The 22,139-nt window shown below is 40.8% G+C and overlaps 1 long non-coding RNA gene across 1 annotated transcript; it reads left to right on the top strand.

Moving 5' to 3' along the window:
• The first annotated feature begins 1,649 nt into the window (after positions 1 to 1,649).
• LOC136390780 (uncharacterized) lies at positions 1,650 to 16,620 on the top strand. The gene is made up of 3 exons (XR_010748763.1): positions 1,650 to 1,768; positions 12,120 to 12,224; positions 14,759 to 16,620. It is a non-coding gene; the product is annotated as an uncharacterized lncRNA (long non-coding RNA).
• Positions 16,621 to 22,139: the final 5,519 nt, after the last annotated feature.

The following is a 22,139-nucleotide window of genomic DNA, read 5'->3' as shown; positions in this document are numbered from 1 at the left end:
AAAAAGTGGGGATAATGATTTCAGGTCTCGAACAATTTGTGCTGCAGAGCGCTTACTGCAGAGCTCAGTTAAATGTCATGGGCTCAGCTTTCCCCTTCCGCCACAGCTTCTCCCTGGAAGACTGACCCCAGTCCTAAGGTACAGGTGGAGATTCCAGCTGAATGCATAAGTGCGCATGCGCTGAGCACCAACCACACGCTTTTTCATTGGGAGAAGGAGGGGTGCAATCCACCAGTGAGAATGCTCATTCTAACACGGAACTGTCGAAAAGGAGGTGGATTCCGCCCTTGAGACGTTGCATGTATAGGCTGAGATTACAAGTGTGTACCAGGTTTCACGCCAAAACCTTATCCATGCACCCGCTGTCTGCCGTAGCGGGGGAAGGCTAGACCCGTTCCAGGTAGAGGAGTGAGCTCTGGCCAACTTTTGATAAATGAAGGACAGCTGATCTGATCTGGAGCGCTTCTGAGGTTCTTGCGAGGCCACGGTGCTGTCACATGAACTATTTTAATGTCAGCCTTCCCGCTCTGGGGCTGAGCCAGGGAAGGAGCCATAAATTACTTTCAATCATGCACATGCTGTAAGCCAGCTGAGGAGATGGGATGTCAATCTGCCTCTTTTTCGGGAGCAGGGGGAGACCAGATATAACCCAGAGCATCTCAAGTAGCTCTCTCCTACCATCATCATATTGCTCGTCTCCTCACTGCTAATTAACTGTCTTCTCCTCATCCTCCAAGGTCCAGCTGAGGGCTGGCAGCACCAGCTCAGAGGTTGGGGCTTGGATGCATGGGGACCGCAAGGCTATAATTGTAACAAAGGACTCAGATTCTACTTAGTCCCTAATTTACTTGTCCATTCAAGCAACTGGCATTCCATATGTCTCCAGAAAGCACTAAATTTAAGCCCATTCTAGGAAACTTTCTTTTGTTAGAAAAAATTCCAACTGGGCCCGTGTCTAAATTTCCTATAAAATTGGAGTTGGAGAAGAATGCATATTCCTGGGCCTAACTCACCAAACATCCTGATTCAGCATTTCTGCTGGGGTTCTCAGCATCTTTACCCAGATGTGTAGCACTGTTCCCTCCTTTCATTACTATTGTCTTTCATGAACATCTTCTTTAAGTCACAACCATGGTCCATTTGCATTAATTAATTTAGCCAATCAGGTAAACTAAATTGACCTCTCTTCTGTCACAAGAAACAGCCCTTCGCCCTGGCGGGTTGGCTCAGCGGTAGAGCGACGGCCTAGCGTGCGGAGGACCCGGGTTCGATTCCCGGCCAGGGCACATAGGAGAAGCGCCCATTTGCTTCTCCACCCCTCCGCCGCGCTTTCCTCACTGTCTCTCTCTTCCCTTCCCGCAGCCGAGGCTCCATTGGAGCAAGGATGGCCCGGGCGCTGGGCATGGCTCTGTGGCCTCTGCCTCAGGCGCTAGAGTGGCTCTGGTCGCAATATGGCGACGCCCAGGATGGGCAGAGCATCGCCCCCTGGGGGGCAGAGCACCGCCCCTGGTGGGCGTGCCGGGTGGATCCCGGTCGGGCGCATGCGGGAGTCTGTCTGACTGTCTCTCCCTGTTTCCAGCTTCAGAAAAATGAAAAAAAAAAAAAAAGAAAGAAACAGCCCTTCACTGGATAAACACTTACAAACTTGGAGTCAGGTGCTTAATGTGTATTATGTAACACTGACCAGGGCTGGCCCTGCCTGGACTGTTTCAACAACGGTCTTCTAGTCCCCGCATGGAACACACTGGAGGAGATTTATCAGACCAAGGTAAGGTGGTGCTTTCCGGAACATTTCCAACGTCAGGCAGTTTAGTTGCCACTTTATCTGACCCAAGGGAGAGCCGGCCCATACCAGCTTCGCATGACACAGGGAGTCGGGGTATTTCTTCCCTATCCTCTTTAGAAGTAGCAGCCTGGAATCTGGCCTCTTCTTTAAGCACAGAAACCTGAATCCTAAGACAGAACATGACCTTAGGAGACCCCCCAGAGAATCTAAAACACAGAATAGCAACCCCCACATAATCAGGAGTTGGCAGAGAACACTGGATAAGTTTAGAAAGATGATTGCTCATGCCTGACTTGAATGTTCTGCCTAATTTTCAGTATACGGTTGACATAGTTGAAGTTTGAGATTTCTGTGCCCAAATATTTTTTTTTCTTAATAATCTAGAGTTGGCTTTATTACATTACATGCAATTTTTTATTATCCAACTCTGGGATGAACTACTGAGGAAAAAAAAATATATGATCCTGAGCCCAAGAGTTCTAAGTGAAGTTTTGGATTTAAGCCTTCCATGAACACAAACTTTGAAGGTGAAATTTCCTCAAGAGCACTTCTATGCCTGTGAATTCAGAAACCACTAGAGAGATGCTAAGTTTGATATGCAGAGAATGAGCAAGAAATAATTCTTTAATTTGGATTGAAAAGAGAAAGATGGAAAGAGACACCAAATAGTATGGACACAGGGATAGAAAATGTCGAGTTGGAAAGTAATAACCAAAGCAAATGCCTGTTAGATTAATTGGAAATTTTAAATAAATTGGAAAGAGTTGAACACATGTTATTTTTGGTTTTCTCATACCACCTCACCCCACTCCATCCCCAATCATTACAAGGCAGCAATGGAATAACTGATAAAGTAAATACGCTTTGCATTACTGGCATATGACATATTTTTCCTAAATGAGTAACTGGCTACATAATATAATCAGAATACAGACATTTTTAAAAAGTCAAATGTTTTTCCCTGGCTCAATAGCTCAGTTGGCTAGAGCATCATCTTGATACGCCAAGGTTGCAGGTTCAATCCCTGGTCAGGGCACACACAAGAAGCAACCAATGAGTGCACAACTAAGTGGAACAATAAATGAGTGCCTCTCTCTCTCCCTCCTTTCTCCCCTTCCTCTCTTTGTCTCTCTAAAAACAACCAATAAAAAAATTTTAAAAAGGTGAGATTAAAAAAAATCAACCAACAAATGCATAAATAAGTGGAACAACAAATCCATGTTTGTCTTCTTCCCTCTCTCTCTCCCTGCTCTCTCTCTAAAAATCAATCAATAAATAAAAAATAAAAAGCCAAATGCTTTTAGAGAGAAACCCAAGGGTATCTCTCAGGGTTCCACTGATGGACTTTAGGCTCGGCCTGTTCCTCACCTGACTGTGATGTGGTAGCATCACAAGACTTAGGTGTGTCCAGACTGCTGATGCGGAGTCAGACTGCAGAGCTAGGCATCAGGGTTCACGAGACAAAGTTCATTTCATGTGTCTGGCATTCCAAATGTCAGAACAATTAGAGATTAAATGGGAAGAAAGTTGAAACAAATAAGAAAGAAGAAAAGTCCGATTTGAGATCGCAAATACAGGCCAAATTTTATTTCTTATACTTAGTCCTGTTATTCCCTCTTCTAATCTTTCTCCCTTGACTCTAACATTTTGTGCATTTACTTGGATTCATAAAATTGGAACTAGAAAAATAAAAAACTAGGGAGGTTATAAAACAGCTGCAACAGAATGTGATTTCATTATTTTATCAGTCTCATCATGGTCCTCCCACATGAGCAGGACAGGTACTACTATTTTAAGAGAGGGAGAAAAGAAATACAGAAATTTTGTATATGTGTGTGCATATGCATTTAACCTGTAGGCATCTGTGTGTGCACGAGAAACTAAATAGAAATAAATAAATAAATAAAGGCAACCCACTCCCTCGAGGGGCTCACATCTCGAAGGGGAACAGGAACCGGGATGGAGTGGGAAGTAGGAAGGATGGAAAGAAGGACAGGCTCAAGAGACAGTGAGGAGATCTAATCCATAGGACCTGGTGCCTGTTCTCTCTTAGATGCAATGAATGGATGATAAGGAAATTAGGAGGAGGAGAGACATGAGAATATCTACTCTAAGGGGAAAAGCCATGTGAGGAAAAAGAGTTGATGCAATGAAACCCCTAAAGTCTCGCCCCACAAGGGACCTAAAGTACAACACAGGGCAAGGAATGAGCTAAGTGGACCTCCGATAAAGATTAGTTCTCTGCATCCCAGTTCATTTTGAGCAACTTGGAGGACTTGAGTGTCTCCTGTGATAGTCCTTCTGCCCACTGATTCTAGTTCCATCTGTGAAGGCCACACATAATAGGTTCACTTCCTCTTCTACGTGACAGCCCTCCAAATGCATGCCCTCCGTTGTTTTAACTGAGGTTCATATAATCTGATTTCCAGACTCGTCACTATTTTTGTTATTCTCATGCTCTTAGATTGACTAATTGGAAAATGGAAACACTACGAGAACATGAAATATAAGAAATCTGAAAATTATGGTTGGCAGGGCGAGGGGAGGAGTAATGGAAGAAGAAAAATTAAATCCCTGCATGTTAAGCACTGGATCAGGCCGTTTTTGTACAACCTGAACTGGGATCTAAAGTTAATTGCATGATTCCTTAGTCTCCTCCTTCAGTTCATTTCTCATTTGCTTTCTTATAAGCATTCTCTTTTATGAGGTCAGTCATTGTGCCCTTAACATATACTAATTCTATTTTTGCTTGTCCTATCACTCTGCACTAAAATACTTATTAAAATGATGTTGCAAGGGGTATTGGGATGAGATGTATTTTTGGACATCTTAGGATGTCTAAACATTTTCTCTGTAGCAAATTGTAAAAGAAAAAATAGTGTGAACATTTTACTGTGTTGTATGCTACCGTTATTTGTAAACATCAAGTAAAGGGAGGAGAGAATTATAAACTCAATTTTTTGTTGACATAATTAATTAGTTTAATAGTTTCTAAAATAGAAAAAAAGAAACTGTTAACCAAGGAAGAAAGTATCTTTTCCAGAAATCAGAATCTATTTGGAAATTATCTCTTACAATTTAGACTTTCAGCTGACTTCTAACATTTCAAATTGTCTATCTCTTAAATATTATATTCACTTTTCTTCGATTGTATAGCTCCAATGAGGCTCAGTTTACCTGCTTTCCTCTGTAAAATCATTCACCTAAAATTCAACTTTCTCCTCATCTTACATTTTATATTCACACTTATAAATGGGAACGCAAAATTTCAGAATTAAAAGTCACAGTGTCCAAACCAGCATCATCTTTCTATCTTAGGGTCTTGTTCTACATGTTTGGACCTTGAGAAAGAACTAAAAGAAAATGCACTTTATCCATTATCAGCATTTTAGGATCTTGTTTTTCTCTAAAGGAGCTTTAGTGCCAGCATGCACCAGAACTCATACCTTTTCTCTTAAAGTAAAATCTAACATAAATTGGACAACCCCCAAAACAGGCTTTCCATTTTCTGCAGCCCCTGTTGCCTTTGGAATTCAAGTTTATCATTGGGCGATATATGCAAACCTCCCACTGATTATGTTATCAAGTCTGTTGAAAAGTCCATCCTAGGAGTTTGTGACTGGCACAGATGAGGCTGGCTGTTTGTTTAATGAAACAGTTCTCCTAAAAATGTACACAGTGTGCTCTGAGAACACAGTGGGACCTTGAACTTGCTTCAAGGAAATCTTCCTCCCACCCCACCCTGCCACACTCTGAGCATGCAAATCCTTCTTGAGTTTCATTCCTGTATTACAAAATAATTCCTCAACTCAGGGCTAGCATTTTGTATCTAGTGCATTCTCCTAACTTGCTAGTTGGTCTGTGGTTCATCTCATTGGACACTTTGTTCTCCGAGCTCCTAGACAAGCTTTGTTTTTAGGGGCATGAAAAAAAAGAAGACAAACAAAAAACAAAACTGGGCTGTTGTTAAACATTCTATAAGGAAATGGTTTCCTTGACAACGGTAACCACAAACAAGTTGTTAGAACCACTTCCTCATTGCATGATTCATTTAGTTGCTACAATACTTCAAAATGTTTTGATGCAGGTAGGTATTAAAAATCTGAATTTATAGAATCAGCTAGAAGCAGAACAGGTGATGAACTATCCAACAGTTGTAAAGTGATAAACACTAATCATTTTCAAGTATGAGAGTCCAGCCTTGTGACACAGTCTCTAAAAGGACAAATGCTGAAAACCTGAAATTTAAGATCCAAAATAAATGCTTCAAAGACATGATAAAAATAACAACAACAACAAAGGTTAGCTAGAAATGCCAAAGACGTTAAAGACACTGCTCAGCAACGAGAGCGGCATTCAGGGGCGTTAATTCATAGAGGAACCAGTTGCCAACTCCACAACAGAAGAGACGTAAGCTTCAAGGTGATCAATGGGACACCAGAAATTTGGTCAAGAGTACTCTGAAGAGTATATCCCTTGACAAAATTAGACATGAAATATGGACTATCAATAAAACAATTGCTGAAAAATTGCCATGTAAAGAAAATGTCTCATAACACATGAGATTCAAAGTATCTCTACCTCTAATAAAAATATTTCCCCAAAAGTCAATTTTTCACCAATAACATGGGAACATATAGCTTCTGTGGATTATAAAAACATTTAAAAATCAATAGGAAATTGTGTACAATGTGCTAAGCATCCCATCCTAAGATAAAATTACTAACAAGGGCATAGAGCTCATATCCAGGGACAGGAAAGGATAAAAACAGTTTAACCCTCCCCAAACCATCGTTAATATAGAATTGTCTTCAGACTGGCTGGAATCAAGAGTCACTAGACTAAAATAAATTATATAAGCAATTATGTTTGTGTTCACATCTGTTCATTAATATATAATTGTGCAAAAATATGGGCTTGAAAATTTAATTGTGAAAAGTGGTAGAAACTATGAGGAGTTGAAAGTCTGGGGTACAAAATAGTGTCATGGCAGGTGGAGAAAATGGAACTTTACTTTAAAGCCCTGAGAGAGTCTGTACATTAGATATGAATTAGGGAGCCTGACCTGCGGTGGCGCAGTGGATAAAGCATCGACCTGGAACACTGAGGTCACCGGTTCAAAACTCTGGGCTTGCCTGGTCAAGGCACATATGGGAGTTGACGTGTCCTGCTTCTCTCTTCCTTCTCTCTCTCTCTCTCTTTCTCTCTCTTCTCTCTCTAAAAATAAATAAATAAAATCTAAAAAAAAAAAAAAAAAGATATGGATTAGGGTGGAGTGAGGGGAGGCAGCCAGGCAGGAAGAAAAGGATGATGGTAGGGAAGGAAGGGAGGGAGAGAGGGAGGAAGAGAAGGAGGGAGGGAAGGAAGGGGGAGGGAGGGAGGGAGAGAGGGAAGGAAGGGAGGAAGGAAAGAAGAAGGAAGGGGAGAAAAGAGATAATAAAGAGAGAGAGAGAGAGAGAGAGATCTGGAAAAAATATAAGCCAAACTACTCAATGTTGGGGACATTTAGCAATGCTCTTAGGACAAACGTAAAAGTCAGAGTGAATTAGGCAGAGATCCCAGGTACCATACCTAGGTGATTTTGAGAAGAACAGTGTCAAAGTGCAGCTGAAAAAATGTATCTGAAGCCTAGTCATAAAAGGTCCTCAGTTCTCCATGGACCTAGAGAACTCAAAAAGAGCTGAACTTTTTTTTGCATACCTAAATTCTTACCATACTATTCTCCAGATACAGAATGCTGGGCTGTTCTGTTCAGCCACATGTGGGAACAGAATGGAATTGTAAGAAACTCTTTGGCACAGCCACAACCATCCCCTGGCCTATGTCCAGTAAAAGCCCTCTACTCATCCACTCATCTGTGATACCCATGTCTGAATTCTCCACATTTGCCTGAGGAATTCTAGCCAGCAGGGTATAGGCATAAATCGTCCACATAGCAGAGTGAATTCCAGGAAGTATTTGTCAGATAGAATCTCATCAAATGCATTGTGTTCACTACTTCAAATGCTTGCTTGGGAAACATCATTATGGAGAGTTGTCTGAAGGACAGAAAATCCAGACATTCTCTGAATACTCTAAAATCTATCCTTGAATTGATCCAGACCAGTAGAGATGAGTTCTTTCTACCTTTTATCTTTACTTATTTTTGTTTGGTAATGCAATAACTATATTTCACTTTGTTCTGTTAAAATAAACTTAAGGTAGGAATTTTTTCCAATCAAGCTGTGGAGCTATAACATTAGCCTTTATCTGAGGAATGTTATGAGAAACACTTCTATGAAATGCTCACCAAGGTACTACTGATGTTATTCATTATAGTTCAAAGTGTCCTCCTTTAGAAGACCCAATGAGAAAACTGCCCTCTTGCCTTGTACAGAGAAGCCTGGTGCTTCTCTTCTGTCAATGGTCAGTTCTCGTCTTGTGGACAATGACGCATGTAATAGAAATGTTTCTCTCCAGGTACAGAACCAACATGTGGCCCTTGTCCATCCCTCCTGTGGAACCTCTTGGCATGTACTTTCTGGACTCACTCCTAGATCCGTAATTCTTTTTTCTTTACCCCTATTTTCTCTGACTTAGAATATTCCCACTACTCCCATATTTTACATTTTTGAATTAGTTAACGTCATATGCTGAGTAAAAGTACCATGAGTTAGGCCCTGCTGGTTGGCTCAGTGGTAGAGCGTTGGCCTGGTGTGCAGGAGTCCTGGGTTCGATTCCCGGCCAGGGCACACAGGAAAAGCACCCATTTGCTTCTCAACCCCTTCCCCTCTCCTTCCTCTCTGTCTCTTTCTTCCCCTCCCGCAGCGAGGCTCCATTGGAGCAAAGTTGGCCCAGGCGCTGAGGATGGCTCTGTGGCCTTTGCCTCAGGTGGTGGAATGGCTCTGGTTGCAACAGAGCAACGCCCCAGATGGGCAGAGCATCGCCCCCTGGTGGGCGTGCCAGGTGGATCCTGGTCGGGCGCATGCGGGAGTCTGTCTGACTGCCTCCCCGTTTCCAACTTCAGAAAAATACAAAAAAAAAAAAAAAAAAAAAAGTACCATGAGTTCAGGGCACCTCCCCTCCTGCCCACAGATGGGGATAGGCCTTGGGGTTGAAGAAGAATCCCACCTACTTGGATCCAGAGGGAATCTGAGCCTCTCTTCTCGTGGACAAGGAGGACAGGAAAAGACCACCACCATCTGTCAGACCACATCATCTGTGGGAGAGGGCGACTTTTAGGGTACGTTTAGGAGTGTCATATAATACCACCCAATTCTTCTGTGTATTCATAAAGTAAAATACTCAGTGCTTTTTAAAAATGAAAATAAGAAATGAGAGTTCGTTATTGGGATGAAACACTTACTTCATCCCTTGCATAGGATGGAAACAGCCTACTCCCCTGAAGGCAAGTGCTGGCTTCCTGTCAATGCCGGAGCTCATCCCTGCAGCAGAAAAAAACCCACAGCAGCCAAGCTCTTCTGGAAATTCTGGGAAAATCACTTCTCATTATCCATCTAGGACAGGCCTAGCTTGTTCTAATTTCATTTGGCTCTACACAAGGACACAGCCTCACTCTCGAACACTTGGACTCGGCCATTAATCTTCAGCCTCTCTACTCAACCCTGCTCTGGCCCTTTCTGTGACCCAAGATTTTTGCTCACTGTCCCCAACATTCTGCATTTTGCAGTATATGCCTGGCCCAGGCCACTGAGACAAACCACCCTCCCCCTGGTCACAGCTACTCTCCTGAGCTAAACTGAACAACTCCTACTACCTTTAAACGAAAAATTTCACATCCCTGGGAACCCCCACACACAAGCAAACAGGGACCGTTGGTCACCCTACTCCCAGCTTGTATGTACAAAAGCACATTGATGGCAGAACCAGAATTTTATTTATTTCCTTTATTATCTAGCATACAACTTTTTAAAAGACAGCACAGTGAGCAAACATCGCGGAATTAAGTTACCTACACATACGAGTAACACGGCGATGTTCATAGCCAATGTCTCATTCACTTCCAGTCACCTTGCATGTTTCAGAAATGCCTCTGCTGCCTCTTCCCAGTATGCTCAAGTAATAGAATTTATTGAAAATTGACCCAAAGAAAATGAGGTAAAAGAAAGAGTATTTCCTATCTAAAAAATAAACAATGAACTCTAAACCCAAAAGAAAATGATTTTAGGATGAGCCAGTGTTATCCCCTCAACAACTCTCCCCTCCCCCTTATATGTAAATAACAAGAGCTGCCTGTGGCTCTAGCTCAGAAAACTAAAGAAAAAACAAACCTCTGTGTTCCGGAAGGCCCAATTCTACAAGTCAGGAGGTGACCCAATTTCTAAAACATCATTGCCATAACGCCTGGTGACCAGGAAGTATGAATGCAAGTACGAATGGTCAGTATACACAATAGGGCTCACACATCACAAAGTAGTCACTAATCCTAGATGCATTTCTGAAATCATCCACACTCAGAAAATGTGTGTACATAAGACTCCTGTTTACATGACAGCCTCAGTGGTCAGTTTTTGAGCAACCAACCTGAACAACCTAACCACATTTCTAGTGAAGACTACTTCCTTACACTGTTTAAACGAAAATCAGTTAACACATAGACATTTCAAAGCTCTGACCCTTAAGTTTCTGTAATTGACTGCTACATTAAAGAAAGATATGCATAGTGTATCTGGAACAAAGAGTCCGATTAAGCGGATACAGCCTACCCACAGCTGCGCATCTAATCCTGGACGTAATAGAAACGTCCTGTCACGCAGGATGGATGCCTGGATTGATTTTAGGATTTCGAAAGTCTCAAGCTAAGCTCCTAATTTATGTCTCTAAATCTCCAGGGCTTTAAAAATAAAAATGACCTCATATTTTCACCATAAGGCTTGGGTACAGCCCTCTTCAACAAGGAAACACCTTCCAAGTTAGATACAGTTTATAATTGATCATGTGTCCACATTATCTGAATGGAGGAGACCAACTCTGACGCTGCTTTAAAATAACAATAGGGAAATAGGTTTCCAGTGAGAAAGCCCCAGAGATGGGAATGTCAATTTAGTGTACATATTTGTGATAAAGGAGAGAAGCTGGCCATTTTCTTAAAGGAAGACTAGAGTCAGACATGACAACTCTGTTGGCACTGAAAATTAATACTATTCTTGTTTAGAAGGAAACACATTTTTAAAAAAGACTTTTTAGAGTAGGTTTAGGCCTTTAGAGAAAAAAAGAACCAAAAAAATCCCAGAAGTTCCCATATACCTCCAGCCTCCACACATGCACCACCTCCCTTACTACTCACAGCAGAGTGACACATCTGTGGCTATTGATAAGCCCCCACTGACACATCATTATCATGCAAAGTCCACAGTTTACACTATACTTCATTCTTGTTGTTGTACATTCTATGGATTTCGGCAAATGTGTTACGCTATGTCTCCACCATTGTGGTATCATACAGCATAGTTTCACTGCCTTAAAATTCCCCTGTGCTCTGACTCATTGTCCCTCCCAACCCCTGGCAACCATAGATCTTTTCTCTGTCTCTACAGTTTCGCCTTTTCCCAGAATATCCCATAGTTGAAATAAAACAGTATGTAGCCTTTTCAGATTGGCTTCTCTCACTTTGTTAAATGCAATCAAATTTCCTCCCTGCCTTTTCATGGCTTGATAGCTTGTTTCTTTAGAACTACGCTTTTTTTTTTAATTGACATTCCTTCTTAACTTAGAACTGTGGTTTCCATGGTTAGAGGTAGAGTTTGAGCTGTACAAATCAGTAAACTCAACACATTAGTGTTGAGAAGTCCTGGATTTAGAGTCAGCAGTCATGGCTTTAAGTTACAGCCCTGTAATTTACTAGGATAAAATCTTGGGGAAATCACGTAACCACTGAGGTGAGTGAAAGGCTGAACATACATACAGAGGCTTCATTGTCCATGAGGAAACTTGGTTTAATTTGTGCCCAACAGTAGTACCCCCAAAGGGGTGATAACAGACTGGCTCAGTCAAATCATAAGAAATAGGGAGCAGCTAAATTGGAAGGGAAGAAAAGAAGATAGATCACAAAGTTGCTCTTGAATCCTAAGATAAATTCAAGTCATATCCATGCAGCGGAACAAACTGTATCCAATAAAAATCACTCTGGGGTGTGAAAGATTTTACTAACAGGGGACCACTCTCACAATTAATTGATAATTAATTGGGGAAAATAAGATCTAAAGATGCATACACAGAATTAGGCTTAATCTGTTGCCCACACACGGGACCATAAATAAAAGTAGCTAAGGAAATTCACCAAAATGTTTATCAGTGCTTATCTCTGGATAATAATTATAATTGTACTCCCCAGGGTTTCAGCAGGAAAGAGATGAAACTCTTCAACTAACTAATTTGAGAAGAGTATATTAAGGAACTGTTTGCAAGACATGGGTGAAGGATGGTCCAAGTGCCCAGGGTAAACAGGAGTTGGAAGAAGGAATGATTTCCTGAACCTGAGGAGGGAGAACTATGTTGACAGGGCTGCTTGGCAGAACTGTGCCCTTCAGTCAGGGCACACAGCCAGCTGACAGCAACCCCACTGGGAGATAAATAGCCCGACCTCACTCACACCAGCAAAACTCCAGGGCAAGTCAGAAGGCAAGGGGGTGTCTGGTGCAGGCCAGCCTCCCAGGCTCTCAGCAGGGTGGAGGGGGATGGGTAGAGGAACACAGAAGGTTGTTGGATTTCCCCCCATTTTTTTAAATCTGAATTTTCTATGTTTTCTCCAAGGAGTATTTGGAAGATGTATGTCATAGCTTTAATTTTTTTCTCCTGTGCCATTCCATGATTATCATTCTTGCATTTTGTAAACAGGAGTATGGGTCATAAACAGATAGAAAATATGAGGAAACATGAGGGATGTAAAGGACACACTTGGCTCAAAATACAGGCTTCTGAGAGAGCCACTGTGCTAGTTCCACACTGCTCTGCACATTGAAGACAAAGAGTGAAGAAAGAACAGTGACTTCCAAGGGAGGTTTTTAAGGCACTTTCCTGGGTCTACTTGAACAGACACATCAGCCCTGAATGAAAACACCACTTCAGGGTTGCCAAGGCCCAATTCAGCATTCTGAAACCATTTCATCTTCTCTTGTCTCAGATCTAAATGCATCTGCTTTCAAAACCAAAATGGTCATGTTGGCAAGTACACCAAGTGAAGTAGTGCCCACAGCTAGCAGATTGTACAGATGTGACTAGTTCCAGTACAAGCAGGTGTCAAACCAAGCAAACCATTGTTGCTAGCGAGTTGCATGCAGACAAATTAGGAATAAGTATTGTGGTCTCCACTTCCTCAGAGCTCAGTTCTGTAAAGCTAACTGTCATCAGTAGTCGCTACTCTGTATCTAGGACACCCAAGCTGATCCAGCAGAGGGCAGTGATAGCTCTGAGGCCTGGCCCTCTGCAGGGAGTCCCCAGGGGAGGCACAGATCAATCTGGCTTCAGCTGCGCCAGGCGGGCAGGATCACCTGAGTTCATTTCTCCCATCACACTCTGGTCTGTGGTTACTCCCTTCGTAAAACCCTGCAGCTGCTGCTAGCAGTCATGAGAACAGAAACTATGACCCTCGCCTCAAACTGCAACCCCGAAAACAAAAGCCACAGCACCTCCTGCCTCGGCAACATCTAATTTATGGCTGAGTTGCCTGGCTATGCATTTCATGCCCAAGGCAGCCCCTGAGTGAGGAGGCGGGTAGGGGGTGTCTCCATTAGAGGAGCAGCAAGGGAGCCTGTAAGTCCCAAAGCAGATTTCTAAAGCTTGTAATCAAGGAGAAATCCCAGGAAGGAAAGAATCAATGCTTCTCTTGGGCAGGCCAGCAGCTCTTTAATTAAACAGACCCCTGACTTGACATTATAGTTAATGCAAAAGAGATGAGCTTGGTTAGGAACAAGCAAAGGTATGCTTTAATTGCAACACTTTGAATAAATCGTGTGAACGATTAGCATGGATTATCAGCTGGTAGATATCTCGAGAGATTTCAAAAATAGGATTTTCTAAAATAACGGATTTCAGGCAAGTTGAGAAAGCACATTGTGCAATAGTTTCCGAAATGTAACTTCACTATTCTGCTGAGGAAAACAATTTAAGTAATTTGCATTGCACCACTTGCACGCAATCCAGAGTCAGCTCCCTCTCCGTGGCATATAAAAATAGAAAACATTACACACTCTCGAGCTGGAGGACTCGATAACCACTGTTTCTAATTAGTTAAGCAATGAAACCCTTTCTTAACAAGGTAAATCTGTGCAACCTCAACATCTCTAGAACAGAAGAGAGACATATTTTATTGATATAAATGTATTTTATAAGTTCATATTTCTGTTAAATGCCATAAAGTCAGTCTCTAAGAACAAGAAAGTTTTTTGGATGAATGAAATCAGGATTATAGATGATGTGCAGACTTACATCAATTTTAGAATCTAATTTATTTTCATATTTTTTTACCAACCACTTAAATTTTTTTTATTTATGGACTTTAGAGAGAGAGGAAGGGAGAGAGACAGAGACAGAAAGATAAGAGAGAGAGAGAGAGAGAAACAGTGATTAGTTGTTCCACTTATTCATGCTGTCATTGGTTGATTGTCATATGCACCCTGAACAGGGATCGAACCTGCAACCTCAGCATGTTGGGATGATGAAACAAGTGAGCTACCCAGACATGGCCTCTTTGCAACCATATTTGAAGGTGATGACAGTGATTTCCGCAGATAAATCACTGCACGTGGTGATGGATGGTTTTGTAACAGCCTCTCATGCAACCTTTGGATATCTTTAATTAAGCAGAGCAAAAGAAGTTTAATTCCAAAGTCTGCAATATAACAAGTTAACACTGACAACATATCAGGAAACTGTGGTTTTCAAAGAGGTTTTTTTTTTAGTGATTATAATAAAGATAGCTAGCTGTGTTCTTAACAAAAATCAGCTCCTCTTCCTTTTCCGCCTGGTACACAGCCCCACCACATTCGCCAGCCTTCTTTGCAGCCATCATCTGAGATCCAGCCAATGAAACGAGAGCTGAACTGATTGCACCAGTCCTGGACCCGCCACCTGCAGACCTGCTGCTACAGGCAACCCCCCAGCCCTTTCCTCAAAGCCCACTGGCCGGAAAGCACTCAGAGGACCAGAGAGGTGGACAGAGCCATGAGATGGAAAAAAGCCTGGGCTCCCAAAGGACCATTTCCAAGGTTACTTGTAGAACAGGAATATTCTTAATGGATTTGGAAGAGCAAGAAATAAACTCTTACTGTGTTCAGTGACTAAGGTTTGGGACGTTGTTACGGCAGCTAGCATTATTTACCTTTACTGTTATAATGGTTAAGGTAAAAATGGAAAGGATATTTAAAGCAAATGTTTGTAGAATCCCTGAAACATCTTTCCAGAAGCCCCAATTTGGAAACCAGAGCTCTATCCAAACTTCTGCAGAGGAACATATCTTCCTACGAGCAGGACAAAGAGAGCCCTCTCTCAAAGCCAACAAAAAGTCAGCAGGGCTTTTATAACTGCTGAGAACACTAATAGGATCCAGATAATTTCCATTTTTATGCAAGACTGTGAGAGACTTAAGGTTCTGTTCCCCCCAAACCCATTATCACCGTGGCTCGCCCACTCCCCACAAAGCGCAGGAAACACACATGCTCTGTAGGCAGTCATGGCAGGGCGTAAGGTAGGAAGGGCTTCTCCTTTCTTCCAATAAATCTCTACAACAGGGGGCACCTTCTCTGCTGTTCCATTCATGGTGAATTGGCTGCGTTAGAAGGGAAGCTGTGGATAGCAGAAAGAGTCAGAGATCCAACGTCAATCCACTACTATTTTTTTGATACCACTTTAAGTATGATTGACATACAAAAAGTTACATATATCTAAAATATACAACTTGATGAGTTTAGAGATAAAACCCATGAAACCTATGCAGAGACTTATCTATGCATAAATTTATCTATCCTTCTAAAAGTTTCCTCCTGTCCTCTTTTTTTTGGGGGGGAGGGTATGTGGTAAGAACACTTATTTAATATCAACACTTTAGTAAAATTTTCAGTATAAAATAGTATACTTAATAGTATACTGTTAATAGTATAGTAGACTTACTCATCTTCTATAACCAAAACTTTGTACCTTTTGACTAATGTGTCTCTGATTCCCCCTCTTGACAATTCCTGGAAACCCCCATTTCACTCTCTGCCTCTATGAGTTTGACTCTTTTAGATGTTTTATATGTCATAAGTGTATGGCAGCTAGCATTATTTGTCTGTCTGTGGCTGGCTTATTTCATGTAACATAATGTGCTCCAGGTTCACCCATTTTGTTGTAAATAGTGGGATAGCCTTCTTTTTAAAGACTGAATAATATTCTACTGTATGTACTACATTTTCTTCAACCATCCATCCATCAATAGACATTTAGGTTGCTTTTGTGTCTTGGTTATTGTGAACAATGTGCAAAAAACATGCCACATCCACCTTTTACCAACTACATGAACTTGGGCAAAACACTAAACCAGCAGAAACTCTAGGCTTCTGTTATCAGTTTTTTTACCTCACTTTCCAAGACGGTGGCATTCACATTCCAGAAAGTAAAGACAAAGAAGAAAGCAAAGTGTGTATAAACACTGTCTCTTAAAATAAAGGCTCTCAAAAGCTATCACACTACAATTCCACTTGTAATTCATGGTCCAGAACTTCAACACATGGCCCCATAGCTGCAAGGGAGCAGGTTAAATGTAGTCGTTATTCCATGCAGAAGTACAGTATGCTCACTTAACAGTTCTATTACTGTCAAAACAGGAAGAACTTAATATTGCAGAACAACTCCTCGACTCTAATATATGTCTGTTATCAAGTTTCATTTTGTAATCATTGGTGTACTTCTCTGAAACAAAGTTTCATTTTCATCACACTTTATTTTTTGAAACATTAAAAATAGAATAATGTATGTAGACTTGCTTTATTATCAGATAAATATTTGATTATTGCATAGGCAAAGTCTACAGACAACATCAATAAAGTCTGTAAACTGTCAAGGTGAGGCTTGGGACAGTAGAGGTAGAGGTAGGTATGGTGGAGGAAATAGAATTTAGCCTTGATGATGGGTGGGGTTTGGGAAAATGTCGAGTAATGAGGAGAATATTTGTGGGCAGAGATAAGCTTAAGTAAAGGGGCTTTGGGGGTATTCAAATTAATGAGATGTTTGGTCCGGAGAGATGTATTAAGTACAGTAAGGGAGACATCTGTAAAATGCAATGAAAATGTTGGAAAGTGAACCCCTAATTCTCCATGGGGTCTATAGACTCTTAACAGAATAACTGTTTTGGAGTCTTCAAAAAATAGAAGGGGGGGGTCAAGGAAAAATAAAGGAATAACCCCTCCTGGCAGAAACAATAAAATTGGAAAGTCATGGAATCGTTGCAGAGCTTGGTAAGTTATGGGTGGTGTGATGAGCGAATATCAAGGAAAATCAGGAAAATACGTGGAAAAGGAAGGTTTCAAATGGCAAGCTAAGCTCTGGAGTTCAGAGCACAGATTCAGAGGGCCTGGTCTTGAGATCAGTACCTGCTAATGATGAAACTCCATGGTCTTGGATATTTCATTTAATTTTTTCTGAGCCTTAGTTTCCCCACCAGTGAAATGGGAATGATGTGAACACCAGTTTTGACGGTTATTGCTATTATTGCGAGCAACAGAAATCCATTAGAAGTTTTAAACAGGGAATGTACATTAGAAAACCCTATCAGGAGGCAATACAGAGCACAAATTGGAAATACAAAGAGCTGGAGGAAAGAACACCCCCACTCCAGATGAGCACTTGAGCTAAAGAACTAATAGTAGGCACAGAGAGAAGAGAGTAGAATCAACAAGCTCGCCAGACAAGTATTTGAGAGGAGTCGGGAAGACAAGAGGTCTCAATCTCATGTACATAAAGGTACTAATGAACAGGCAGTTACAAAAGAGCCGGCCCTCTTTTAGAGAGAAGAAGAATAGATAATATTCCCTGAGTGCTTGATGTAGACCAGGAATTGTTCTAAGCCACGTGCAGTGCAGTTGAATAGTTATCCCCCCAAATATATCCATGTCCCAAACCCTGGGTTCTGTGAAGCTGAATTTATTGTGAAGAAGGGCTTTGCAGTTGTAATTAAATCAAGAGTTTCAAGACAAGCGCATTTTAGTGGATAGAAGTGGGTCCTAAATCATAAGTGTCCTTATGAGAGAAAGGCAGGGGAGATCTCACACAGACAGAGAGGAGAAAAAAGGCCACAAAAAACACAGGTGGAGATGGAAATTATCACTACCACATGCCCAGGAGTGTCACGAATCGGTTCTGCCCATGTTCCATTGGCTGGATCCCAGACAAATGGCTGTGAGAAAAGCTGGCAAATGTGTTAGAACTGTGTGCTCAGGCAGAAAAGGAGAAGGAGTCGATTCTTGTTCAGTTACAACAAGCCTTTATCCAGAGTGGCACAGGTGTGCCAATGGCCATCTCAGCAAAAACATCTTCCAGCTCAAGGCTCTCAAGGTCATTTCTCAGAATCATCCTCTGTTTTCCCACAAGGTCTGCCATTTTTTTCTGGGTAAAACAGAAATGGTGCTTTGAATATACCTTCTTCCTCCAGCTCCTGTCCCTATTTAAGCTCTATTTCCAAAAGGTGATTTCAGAGGGAAGGGAAAGGCAGAACAAGCCAACCACACACAGATACACAACCCTCCTCAACTGTCCCCAGCTCAGACATAAAGCACAGAAGAATGTGCTTGCTTCAGCACATCCAAATATTTACTAAAAGGAAACGATTCTATCTACCAAGAAGTAGGAGGGATGCTTAGAACAGTCTGAGATGGGCCGCTGTGTGCACTGGCAAAAGTGACTTCACCGGATAGACACCAGCCTCAACATAATGAGTTACTCCCAGAAAAGTGGTGTTTCTGTAGGAAGAGTGGATTTCTTTATTTGACTACCATTATCTTCCAAGAGATTTGGTATTATATTTTAAAAAAATATTGGAAGCTAGACTTGATCAGGGACCATTACAAAAATAGCCACTCTGAACCGAACCTTTAAGATCGGTTCACAGGGCTAGTCAATTTCCTCTGTTACAATCTCCTGAATATCACACTTTACAGGCTGAAAACAGACTGAAAAGAGCTTATAAGATTTTCAAACTTATCGAGGAAATCTAGGGAATCATGTCTTCAAATTCATATCTTTATAAATATGGTATTAAACTGTTACCAAAAGAGTAGAACTGTATTTTAACTTCCCCTACATACACACTAAATAAACTTGAATCCACAGCCCCTGAGATTATGCTCACATCTCATATTCACAATAAACTGTGGCAGACAGACAACTACCTCCCAAAATAATAGACTCAAAGCTGACATACACAACGATCTAACAGAGCCTTCACATGAAAAGCAAGTGTATCCAGGGTCCCAACACCAGGTAATTCACTTTGAGGCCTAAGGAAGTTGAACTCTGCTCAGCAGGTTTTTACTGTATCTATCAATATTTTATTGTCCACCATGAAGAATCATTATCTTTACAAGTGACATGTCATTCAACAAACACATACTTAAGACTTACTACATGGAAGGTGCTCTTCTAGGCACTAAGGTTAGGGCAATGAACAGGGTCTACCACATCCTTTGTCTCCCAGAGTTTACAACCTAAACTACAGGCAGGACTGGAGAGAGGAGGGGGAAATGTTTTTTATCTGGAGGCGCTATTGGCATTTGAGGACAGACAATTAGTGTGGTGCGAGAGCATTCTGACATTACCAATAAAAAAAGCCAAGAACAACTCCTAATCAATAGCGATAACCAAAAGTATCTCTCTACATTTCCAAACCTCTCTGGGGGTGGGAGAGGTCATCAAAGTGCTTGGATGAAGAAAAGAAGCTTCCTGTGCAAGATAAGAGCCCCCCCTCAATCTAAGAAAGTGTCTCAAATTCAAGACATCCTATAATTCAGAAGCTATTCTAATAGAGGTTGCCCCTTAAAGATAGGAAAGGTTTTAGTAAGTATTCAGGATTTCTCATCATTTCTTATTCATTCTGCCTCTGTCCTTCATCTCAGGAATTAGAGAAAGGGCAAAAAGACCAACCCACAGGCTAGGAACTCCTGGAAAGTAGTAGGGAACTCATGCAAGCTCTGTCTGGAATTTGTATTTGCTTTTTCCATTTATTTGTAATGATTATTACATGTTCTGGAGCAAAATGGTGTAACAGTAAGATGCTTTGGAATTGAAAGGAACGTTTTAAGGTCTAGACTTTTAAAATACTTTATTGTAAGTCACTTTGATTAATTTAATTCTTGGGAGCTATAAACACTGCTGAATTAGAAGTTCTATCTCATGTGTCCTCTTTCCAATCTTTCCAGAGTTGGGAAGCTAAAGTTCTTCTCTCCAAACCTCCCTTATGGGTTGTAAACCAGACCAGGTAAGAGACTAGATCAGGCAAGGTAAACCACATGTACACAGGTTTAACATCTTTGACCACTGGTGGGCTTAGCTTTTAAGCACAGTTGCTACAGGCAACATTACTAATAATTTACTCAGGCTTAAACTAGGGTCCATAAATGAAAATAGTAAGCCCATATATAGTTAGCTATGTGCCAGGCACTCTTCTGATAAACTATAATCTGTACCCACAGAAGAAAGAATTGACACCCAGAGAGTTTCAAGGAACCACTGTTTAGACACTGCGCCAATACCTGTGCACCGTGGACATGCATGAGATACTATCGTCATATGGACATGACCTACATCAGTACAGAAATTCAATACTAATTTCATTATGATAGAATGAGCACAAGCTAGTCTCACAATCTATTAAAACTCATCTCAGTTCAATGCTAACATTTCCCCTATTGATTGCTATGTTGTGACAACCAAAGCATATTGGCATAATACCCTCATGGCAAATTAATAGCAATGCAGCCGAGAATGATATAATCAATGCTGAGATACAACAAATTAACAATACATTAGGCTTCTCTTAGAGTCCTTTGAACTAAGTTGGCTATAAAATTCATAATATGATTTTTAAATTTGACAGTATTAAAGTGAGATTTTTTTTTCTGGGACCTTCTACAATTCTAGTGAATGTATTTTTAAATTGTCTATGATACCATCCAATAAGAACACTTACAATTGTCTTTTGCTTTTTTTAGTGCCTGTAAGTCCACATATGCTTTGTATCATACAATGAACATTAAGGTATATAAGACTACATGTGTTTTTACAAATAACCATTAATTAATTTTCAAGAGGAAAAAACCTTAACCTTAAAAACTTATGCCACTCAAACTTTTTCTAACTATAAAATGTTTAAACTGAATTTCAGAGTAGACTTTACAACTGATAACAAAAACTGATCAGGTTCTCACTGTATAACTAGAAAGGGTCCAGTTGTCTCAAAGCCTCGCTTTAAACATCTGCTTTACCTCACGGGTCAGTTTTAGAAATAAAACAAAAACAAAAGCCACGCGGAAGTAGAGGTCCTCTGGAGAAAAATAGAAAAACTAAACAGAAGCTGCCCTTTGTCATTAAAGCACAGAGGTAGTTGGAAGAGTTTGGGTTTTTGAGTTACACAGACTTACGTAATTTTTAAAGTTTTCTGGCCGTAAGGGTAAATTCAGAACCAAGCTGGGACTAACCGAATATCCATTTCTGTTTTTTCAGGTAAAAGATTTGCGGGCCTACACTGTTATAGGTCCTAAGATTCACCAGAATGCTCTCAAACAAGAACATTAGAAATGGACTCTAAAATCATAGTCCATTCCAATAACGAACGAAGCAGAGAGTAGCCATAGAAATAATACAGGAGTATATGAGCTAGACAAGTCTCAGAGTCATCACTAGAGTGGGAGCTCTGTTAGGGCAGGGATTTATAGGTATTGTTTCTTTGTTTTTCATTGTTGTGTATCTAGAGCCTCAGAGAATGCTGGTTCATAATAGAGTTCAAGACACATTAGAATAAATAAATTAGCTAAATAGTTTAGCTTTATTATTGCAATAGCAAGAGATATTTTATACATATCATATAAAATCAATTGGCAATTTTATATCCCTATCTTTTGAATATCATAGGTAAGACGATATAGTTCAAGTGTTAACACATGAGAAAAAGATCATTTTGCTCTCTGTAGATAAGGGCTGAGAGATATATGAGTTATATAACTATAATCATAAAGTTTTATTATATTTAAACAAAACATTTTGTTCCCCTGAACTTTAAAACACTTTCAGAATTTCATTTTGCGTTTATTCTGTGCCAACTCCCCATGTAATGCAGATAAAAACATATGAGTTGTTGGGTTCCTTAAAACCGTTGACAGTGGAAATG

The sequence above is a fragment of the Saccopteryx leptura genome, chromosome 2 (assembly GCF_036850995.1).
Source record: "Saccopteryx leptura isolate mSacLep1 chromosome 2, mSacLep1_pri_phased_curated, whole genome shotgun sequence".
In the NCBI taxonomy this organism is placed as follows: domain Eukaryota; kingdom Metazoa; phylum Chordata; class Mammalia; order Chiroptera; family Emballonuridae; genus Saccopteryx; species Saccopteryx leptura.
Note: the sequence above shows the minus strand (reverse complement) of the source record. Positions and strands in the feature narration are given on the sequence as shown.